Source organism: Mus musculus, chromosome 1, assembly GCF_000001635.26.
Source record: "Mus musculus strain C57BL/6J chromosome 1, GRCm38.p6 C57BL/6J".
Classification (NCBI taxonomy): Eukaryota; Metazoa; Chordata; class Mammalia; order Rodentia; family Muridae; genus Mus; species Mus musculus.
The window spans coordinates 163,375,231-163,384,228 of record NC_000067.6 but is presented as its reverse complement, the minus strand read 5'-3'; positions in this window follow the sequence as shown (position 1 = coordinate 163,384,228).

The window sequence follows — 8,998 nt, the reverse complement described above, 5'->3', positions numbered from 1 at the left end:
TTTGAATTTGAATTTAAAGAGTTCTTTTAAAACTCGATTCCCTGTAACTGTTTCTGTTTGTTTGTCTGTTTTAAACGGGCTGTTTCTATGGGCTTCAGAGAAGCAGAGTTCCTGTAAGGATGGTTCTTGTGTTGAAAATAACCTTTTTTTTTTTTTTTTTTTTTCTCAAAAATTTCACCTCTGCATAATTTTGCTGAATTACAGTGCTTACAGGTGGCAAATCTGTTCTCAGGAGAGCACAGCTGATTTGCAAGTCATGATAAAGATCTCTGATTGCGATTAAGGGAGCAGACTTCATTGCTTGATGGGCATTTGACTTACAGAGTAGAAACTCAGCTCTAAAGCCCTCTTCTTTGTTTGGAGTTAGCAATGTAGTACTCTGCAGGAGCTTATCTAACTGCTCAGCCACTTCCTCTTTCATAGTATTGGCCCAGAACTGACTCAAGTTATTCTGACCCAGCCCATTCCCAGTGACCTTTAGAAATGATGTTTGAGGTTTTGTATTTCTAAGGAGCCAAGTCAGCATTTTAAAAAGCCCTGATAGATATAACTCAGTCTGCTAGCTGCGACCCGAGGCCAAGCTGGTCCAGGGTAATTATCCCTCCTCTCAGCATAGATCTACCCCAGGCCTGACTTGTGCTGTTCTCTGGAGAGATGGGGTGGAGTGTGCGGGGGCCCCAGGCTACCTTCACCGTAATGTTAGAGTACTTTTGCAAGATCCTAATCCCAAGCAGCTGTCTCCAAAATGCAATGTCATCTCTGCAGTGGATCAAGCAGCTGCATGTAACAACTCATACAGATGTGTATGGTCTGTGCCCCTCTTCACTAAGCTTATGGTCTAATTAACAGAATATGATTAACATCTTATACTCCGATGCACAGTATCTTTAAGGAAAGCAAAGTAAGTGGCTAGAATATTAAACATGGATAATTCTACTTTTAGATATTCCATCCAGTTGTTTGGGCGTTGTGACTAAGAACTACTACATTATTTTACTTGACTTTTACCACTAAAAACAAAATATCCATGTTAAACAATGAGTCAGATTGGAAGATTTTTTTTTTCAGTCTCGTTACCAAAGTAAGAGTACAAAGAAGTGGGGGTAGGTAGGTATCATGTATTGAAAGTTAGACAATCCACTAGGGTAGCCAGTACAAATCCTCATCAACTACTGGAAGAAATAAAGACACTGTTATGATAAAATGTTGAAGGTATCTTCCTGGAAGGGAAATAATAACAGGAGTGTAGGAGCTCAGTACAGTTGTCAAACCAAGGGGCAGTAATGGCGTAAGCCAGGACAAGCTAGCAAGGGGCAGTAATGGCGTAAGCCAGGACAAGCTAGCAAGGGGCAGTAATGGCGTAAGCCAGGACAAGCTAGCAAGGGGCAGTAATGGCGTAAGCCAGGACAAGCTAGCAAGGGGCAGTAATGGCGTAAGCCAGGACAAGCTAGCAAGGGGCAGTAATGGCGTAAGCCAGGACAAGCTAGCAATGGAACCATGAGAAGTGAAGGTGAGTCAACACTAGGCCTGTTGGGAGATCACGTCAGAAAGTTCTCTCCAAGCCAAATGACTCCAGGAACCTAAAATAGACACAGAATTAAGCAATAAGATGTGACAGGGGTAACATTGCTCAGAGATTGTAGGATGCCTAAGGGGTACGTCACTAGGCCAAAGGTTCATCCTATAAGGGATGAAATGATCTTTTGAGGTCTGGTGCCATTACAAGGAGAAGAAGGAAATGAGTAACCGGAGTTAGAAAAGTCATTCTGTGAGCTTCAGAGATTGGGTAATAAGGCCATGTGTACAGTCCGTGTGGCTGTTGGTTTCATCCAGCTTTCTGAGGCTACACCAGAGGCTTCGCTTAGAAACTTATTTACTTAGCCAAGCAAAGACAAAGCAATTCAGTCGCAAACTTGAAAATCTATACAGTCTGTCAGGTTTATGATTCGTTGTTAGGGCTTGGGCTTTATTGCTGGGAGGTGCTGAGGAACACACGAGTCATTTTCCATATGTTGGCTTGCTTACTTCATGTCCCTCCAATCAGATGGGGCCTTAGTGCCACCGAGATCTGCTTTAGACTAAGACTAAGCTTTCTCTGCCCTACCTCTGTGCTACCCAGAGAAGACAGGAAGGCCCCTGGATCAAGTGGCTAACCAAACTCGCCCCCCCCCCCATGTTGGGGACAGGTCTGTCCAAGGTAAGAGGTGAGATACTCAGTAACTGTAAGGTGGAGAAAGAAAGTTCCAACTGAAGGGAGCTCTGGAATGTCTTCAGATGGAAGCTGGAAGCTGACAATTCTTCTCCCACAGTCCTGAGTCCTCCCAGTTCAGAAGATGATAAAAGTGTGGCTGAAATGAGTTTCTGTGTGCCTTAATGTCTTGAGGTCCAGGGCAAAGCCATGTCCTAAACCTGTCAGAGCAAGCAGTGGCTTTTCTGGGCTCAGAGCCTTTTCAGGTGACGGGTTTTCACTTTTAAAATCAGTTTGTAGGAAAAGAACGGAGGGCAATGTAGGGAAATCCAAATGTCCCATCTAAGGCTTCAGTGACGTGGGTTGGGAGAGTGGTGAGGGAGAGGGATGTTTGGACAGTCCCACCAGGTAGCTCTGGCTGGCCTAAAACTTGCTTCCTCTACCAGGCTAGCCATGAATTTGGTCTGCCTGCCTCAACCTTCCAATCACTGGGATTCCAAGCAAGAGCCAGCACACTGGGCCACTCTTCTGGAATTTTAATCTATGACATAAGCTAGCAGTAGACAGGTGAACAGGAAATACAAAATCTACCAACATGTAGACATACAGGAGATAGCGTGACACCCAAGAGGACAGGTAGTTGATGGTGGGGTACTTTTACAGAGAAGGGAGAGTGGAGTGTAGGTAATTTCAGAAGGCAAGCAAATCATTTTGTAAAACTAATAGAAGAGCCAACAATGGCTTGGAAAGAGGCTCCTCTGTATTCTACATGATGTTAGACTTTCATTCTTCCTGTAATATGAAGTTGGCAATGAAATTCTAGAAAGGACATTACAGCCATTTGTGTTCCTCTTTGGATGGAATTTGATCGGGTAGATAAGAAGGAAAAAAGCCTCTCCCAGTGCTTGATAGAGGAGGTAAATAAAGAGGCAGACTAGAAGCTTTGACTCTGAGGCAGCTTGTAGGGGTCCAGAGCTTGTCAAGACATCAAATTTCTGTGACCCTGTTCTTGAAGAAACTTTGAAATCAAGGGTCACTCCATCGTATCTGGAGAAGTATTTGGTGCAGATAGACTTGCAGGTTCAACAAGCTCAAATGACTGCTCCAAGTGAATTCAAGCTGCTTTGACAGAATTGCATTGGTTTTGAGCCAGGATCTTGCTGGGTATCCCAAGCTTTCCTAGGATTCTCCCAATTTCACCAGTTTTGAACTTAGGTTGTCCCCCAGCTCCAGCCTGATTGTTATCTGCCCAGGCTAGTATCTGAAACCACCAGTCCCTGTTACCCAATCCTTGGGAATACTGTTATCATACTTGCCATAACTGTGGCATTCCTCCAGCTCTGCTGTCTGTTAGCCACCCCTATATCCGAGGGTCATAGAGAATTTTAGGCTTAGCTCCCTCACCCCCCCCCCCCCACCCAAGGTCACCTCAGCCCTTTTAGTCTGTATATACTAGGCAGTTTCTCTGGCCATAATACCTACTACAACGATTTCTAAGACTTGCTACCTTCTGGAACCCAACTAAGAAATACACTAAGAAATAATTGACTTAATACTTTAAAACCCAATACTCCAAAGCCTAGGAAGAGGAAGGGTAAAAGAGCCCTGGAGATCCCTGGAGACCACATGGCTTCTAACCCTCTGGCTTTGCCTTAAAATTGCCTCTTGTATCCCAGCCAGGGGAATTTTTATCTTACGTGGGCAGGGGAAAAAGAAATTGGCTCAAATGGATCAAATAGTCGTCCAAATCTTTTTTGTCTGAAGCCCGAAGCTGAGCTTTTTAAACTCCAAAGCCAAGAATTTGTCTCTTTTGTTCTCTGACTCTGCTGTGACAACACTCCCTTGAGGCACAGAATGACTCATGGTCTAACTGCCCAGATTTTTTTTTGGGGGGGGGGGGAGTAAAGAGTAACAGGAAATCACGGGGAAAACACATTGGTTAATACATCAAAATATTAGCCTGCTATGCTGCCATTTCTCTTCTCTTTCCCATTCTCTGCTAAACAGAGACAAACCTGCATTCCTTGCTTGCATTGTGTAGTAGATAGGTTTCCTTGGAAGTGACCAATAGGAATCAGTTCTATTTCCCCTTCTTGGGGAACTGAAATGCAGGCACTAGGGGAAGAGATGGGAGAGACTGGAGTACCAGACAGACTTCCAGTTGGAGAAAACACTAATGATAAGAAATATCTTTAAAAGCTGAACTTTCTCTGGTCTCCATTCATCTCCCAAATGTTGACTATCTGTTCCTGCTTACTGCTGTTCACTTCTTTCTGGAAAGGGACTAAGTTGTGGTCCTCTGGACTTGGCTGACACTGAAATCTTAGGCTATGGTATCTGACTTCCAAGGGGAGAGCTTCTGAATGGGCCAGTGTGGCGAGGGGGCATCAACTGAGTCTGAAAAGACAAACCCTCACGATCCAAAGTGTCTGTGAAGTATCTACTGCCTCCGGAGGAGCAGACAAAGCTTTGGAAAGTGGAGACTAGGTAGACAAGCTCTTGGCTGTCTGTTTCACCATTTCCATCCACCTTACAAAACAAACTTGCTGCGGTTAATGCACACCTACCCTGCAGGAGCTGTGCTCCCTACCTTCTATTGAGTTATTGTCATGTCTGGTCCAACGGACTGTCATCAAGTTGTGTGCATGACTTTAGTTCCTCTTTCTCACAAGGGCAAACAGAGTCTTGCAGAATTGAAATTACAAAAAAGCATTGAGTTATTAGATGAATCAATGGACAAGGATTGAAGGAAAGATTTCATTAAATTAGTAAGTTCAAGCAATTGTTGGCCTCTAAAAAAGGAAAGAGGTACCTAGTATTTTTGCCACTTTAAGCATTGTTGGGGCAAAGTGTCTGGTTGAAGCAATCTTGTTAATTTTGGCTCCCAGTTGGAGGGTACAAGGCTGTGTGTCTCATGGTGTGTGAAGTCATGGCTGCAGGAGCTTAAGACAGCTAGCTGGTCATTGCATTCCAAAGCCAGGATCAGAGAGCAAGAAGTAGAAGACCAGTGTTCTGCTCAGGTTCTCCTTCTGAATTAATTGGAGACCTTAGCGCACAGGAGGATGCAGTCATGATAACTCTTCACTGGAAAGCTCATAGGCTTGTCTCCTAGTTGATTCTAGAGCCCGTCAGATTGCCAATACAGACACACTTGGTGTTATGTTCCCAGAAAAATCTACACCTATGTTAAGGAGTTTACAGCCTGGTGAAAACCAAAATGACCCTGGCTCTTTATTCTCTTCAGTAGCTATTTAGCCATATCTGGCCTATTATTTTTTTCTTTCAATTATCAGGTAAGACATTTTAAATGTACTAATTGAGCAGATAATTAGCTTCCACCAAACCCAAAATAGCACCCAGAAAAAATGTAGCAGAGAGATGTCCTCCCTGCCTTGTTATAACCTGCTGTCCCTACCAATCTATCTGGTAAAGACATTGGTTTATGATTTTCTCTTTTTCTGTGACTATAAAATTTTATGTAACTGCCCCCACATCAAAACATATTCAGGACAGGATGAATCCTGTTTCTATGGTATGGTCACTCATATTTTGCTCAGAATAAATAATCCCTTAATCTGAGTTGAAACAGGAGTACTGTCTAGGCTAGCCTGAGCTACATAGTGTGTCTCATAAAAAAACAAACAAAAATAATAAAAATAATAAAAGGAGAAGAGGTACATAGTAGCTATGATTTAGGGGGAAAGAATCTATGTTTGTATATGTATATGTGAATTTTCTATGGGCAGGGAAAGGGTTAAGTGGTTTGCACTTTGTTCATGGGCTTCTGACATGATATAAAACACTACGATTTGGGCTTTTCCATTTTAGGTGACATAGTTTAAGTTGATGAATATTTTGATTTGTGCCAGTCTCGGGCGGTTTTAAATGCTATCCCTGCAGGAGTCAAGAAGTCCGGCCATAATCACAACAATATGCTTGTCAGTCAAAGGCACCGGAAGAATGTTTAGGTGCAAAGAAAGCATTTTTTCCCCTGAAAGGAAACAGGGCAATTGAAATCACCTACTTTTCAAGACGTTGAAGTCAAAACTGTTACCAGTTTCATGGTGTGAAAATCCAGGTCTCAGCACCCTCCTAGTTAGACTCCAGTATGTCCTGGGGCTATCTATCTCAAAAAAAAAAAAAAAGTTGCAGTCTGAAGTTCAGAAGAAATTAGACTAAAGGAAAGCACAGCGATCAAGGTTGATTTCTCCGTCATTATTTGCAGGTCAGTATTTCAGCAGGGAATGCATAATGATTACCCCCTAACCCCAGTCTCTGCAGCCAGTGCACCTTTGGGATGGATTTGCATTGCAAGCTAAATCAGAGAATCCCTGTAATTACACAAAGATCTGGGCAGAAGAAAGGGATCCCTTCCCCCCCCCCCCGCCCCCATCCCACCCTCCTGAGCAGATTGAGCAAAGAATGCTTGGTGGAGTTGACCTAAAGGTTAGGACATAGGAACTGTTAGCATTACAAAAAATTTAAAAATTTAAAAATCCACATAGAATTGGGCTCATTAGGCAAAGGGGAAAAGTCAGAAACCACTATGGGAGAAAGAAAGAAAGAAAGAAATGAGAGGCCCAGCAGAATGGGTTTCAAAATTGGAAGCAGCCCAAGATTATTCAGATCTTGGAGTATGTTGATGTCAGGACCTTCATTTTTCAATGTTAGTGTGGCCTTAACGATTCCAGCTGCTCAACAAATTTGTCCAGTAACTGTCCCCCAACAGAGGAGCCCAACAGACCCGCCATGCTCCTTCAACTTTTATTGCATCTGTAGGAGGTTTCGTGTGGGAATGAAGTAGTTAAATAAAAAGTTACTATAACAGAAAGTACACCTTCCACCTCCCCCACTCGAAAGAATTCCATATACCCCATGCTGATATCAAAAGAGTCTCCTCATGGGAACAGGCAATGTGGAAAGCAGAGGGGAGCAAAGATCTGGGATTCAGAGTCCATTGGGAGCTTCAGACAAATATGAAACAATGACTTCATGTACTAGATAAATTTCTCACATTCTTCAACCAGCTTTATTGGCTCAATACTTATGTATCCAGTTATAGGAGCACCACCACGCCTGCTCAAAGAAGACTCTGCCCTTGTATTAAAACATATAAGCAGAATGGGGAGTCTAATCATGTGCTAGACATTCTGTCCAGAAATTTACAAGCATTTTTATTAGTTGGTGTCGCTCAAAGATATCTAAAAATAGGTCCATAACCATTCTCCATTTCAAAGAACAAGGTGACTTTGAATGGGGAAGATTTCATAAAGTAATAGCTGATTATTTATCGTCAAGAGTTTAAGTCCAACCTTTCATGCTCTAATGATCTGAGCTGTTGTTATGTCCTAGACCTTCCTTTTTGCTTCTGCCTCTAGATGATCTACTATGAGAATCTTTCTTTTCATTTACTCCATTTCTACACACTGTCCCTAAATGGGACCACCACTCTATCCCTGCACTCTATGTGCTTGGTGGCTCAGTGTCCCTTCTCTCTTCTGTCCTAGTTACATCTGCCTTTCAGACTCTGTGCCCTCACAGGAATTTCATGGAACTTCTCAGCCCTTTGTCAGATTGCTCAATTGACACTTAACCTAGACGTCACTTCCTATGTTATCTCTCTGGAAGGATTTCATTAGACTCTAAACACCATATTATCTAATGGAAAGCATACAGGCTTTGGAATCAGATGGACTTGGTTTAAAAATCCAGGCTCTTCTACTAAACCACAGTACTTTAACATCATTGAGGTTTTATTTTTCTTGTGTGTGTAAACTGGAAATAATATCTAGTTTAAGAGTCCTTGAGAACATCAAAGTTACATATCCAAAATGCCTGGTCCCTGAAACTACAAAGTAAACCAGTCAGGGTGTATCTTTGTGTTTACTGTTTTATGTCATATCTACAAGAGTTCCTAGAATCAAAGCAACTCAATAAATGTTCATTGAATGAATTGATGATTTGATGCATAGGAAATATTTTTTTTCCTCTGTGTGTGTCTCTGTCTCTCTTGGTCTGACTGTGTCTCTGTCTCTCTGTCTCTGTCTCTCTCCTATAAATTTGGAAGACAGAATTTATGCACACATCACTTATGCAAGGAATTTTGGTGCATGGTTTGCTATTACCTCTCCATTTCCCTGTTACTTGCCTCTCCTTGGCATGGAACATATCTATTTGTCGCTCCAGTTGTCTACAAATGCTGCTCCTCACCAAGGGACGCAAGCTCACAGTGAGTATAACATAATCTCAGGGAAAACAACAAACTGAAGTGCCCCTGGGTGATTGCTTTAAGTGCTCCACCTGCTCATTCGAATGCACAATGAAACTCGACGTCAAAGGTGAAGCCACAGTAAGGACAACACTGACTGGGGAAGGAAGAGAGAGAAGGGGAAGAACGATGGGAGGAGAAGGAAGGAAAATGGAGAAGTAACAGGGAAGGATGGAAGGGGAAGGAGGAAGAAGCAAGGAAAACTGCAAATGCAGCCCTGGTGCCCCGAGGTTTCATGTCTCGTGTCTGTAACCAGGCCTGCCATGACCATTCTGGCTCAGGCTGCAAACGGCCTCTGTCTGAAATCCCTCAAGAATAGCGGTATTTGAAGTCAGAAATATCAGGGCAGCATCACTCTTTCAGAGACCATGCAAAACATCCAAGTCACAGCGTCTTCAGTCTCTCTCTCTGTTCTTCAAAGTAAGAGACTTGATCTGAGACATGAAATAGTTCTTTCTCTCCTTGCCGTGTGTGTGTGTGTGTGTGTGTGTGTGTGTGTGTGTGTGTTTACATGTGTGCATGTGTGTATATGTTCATGTATG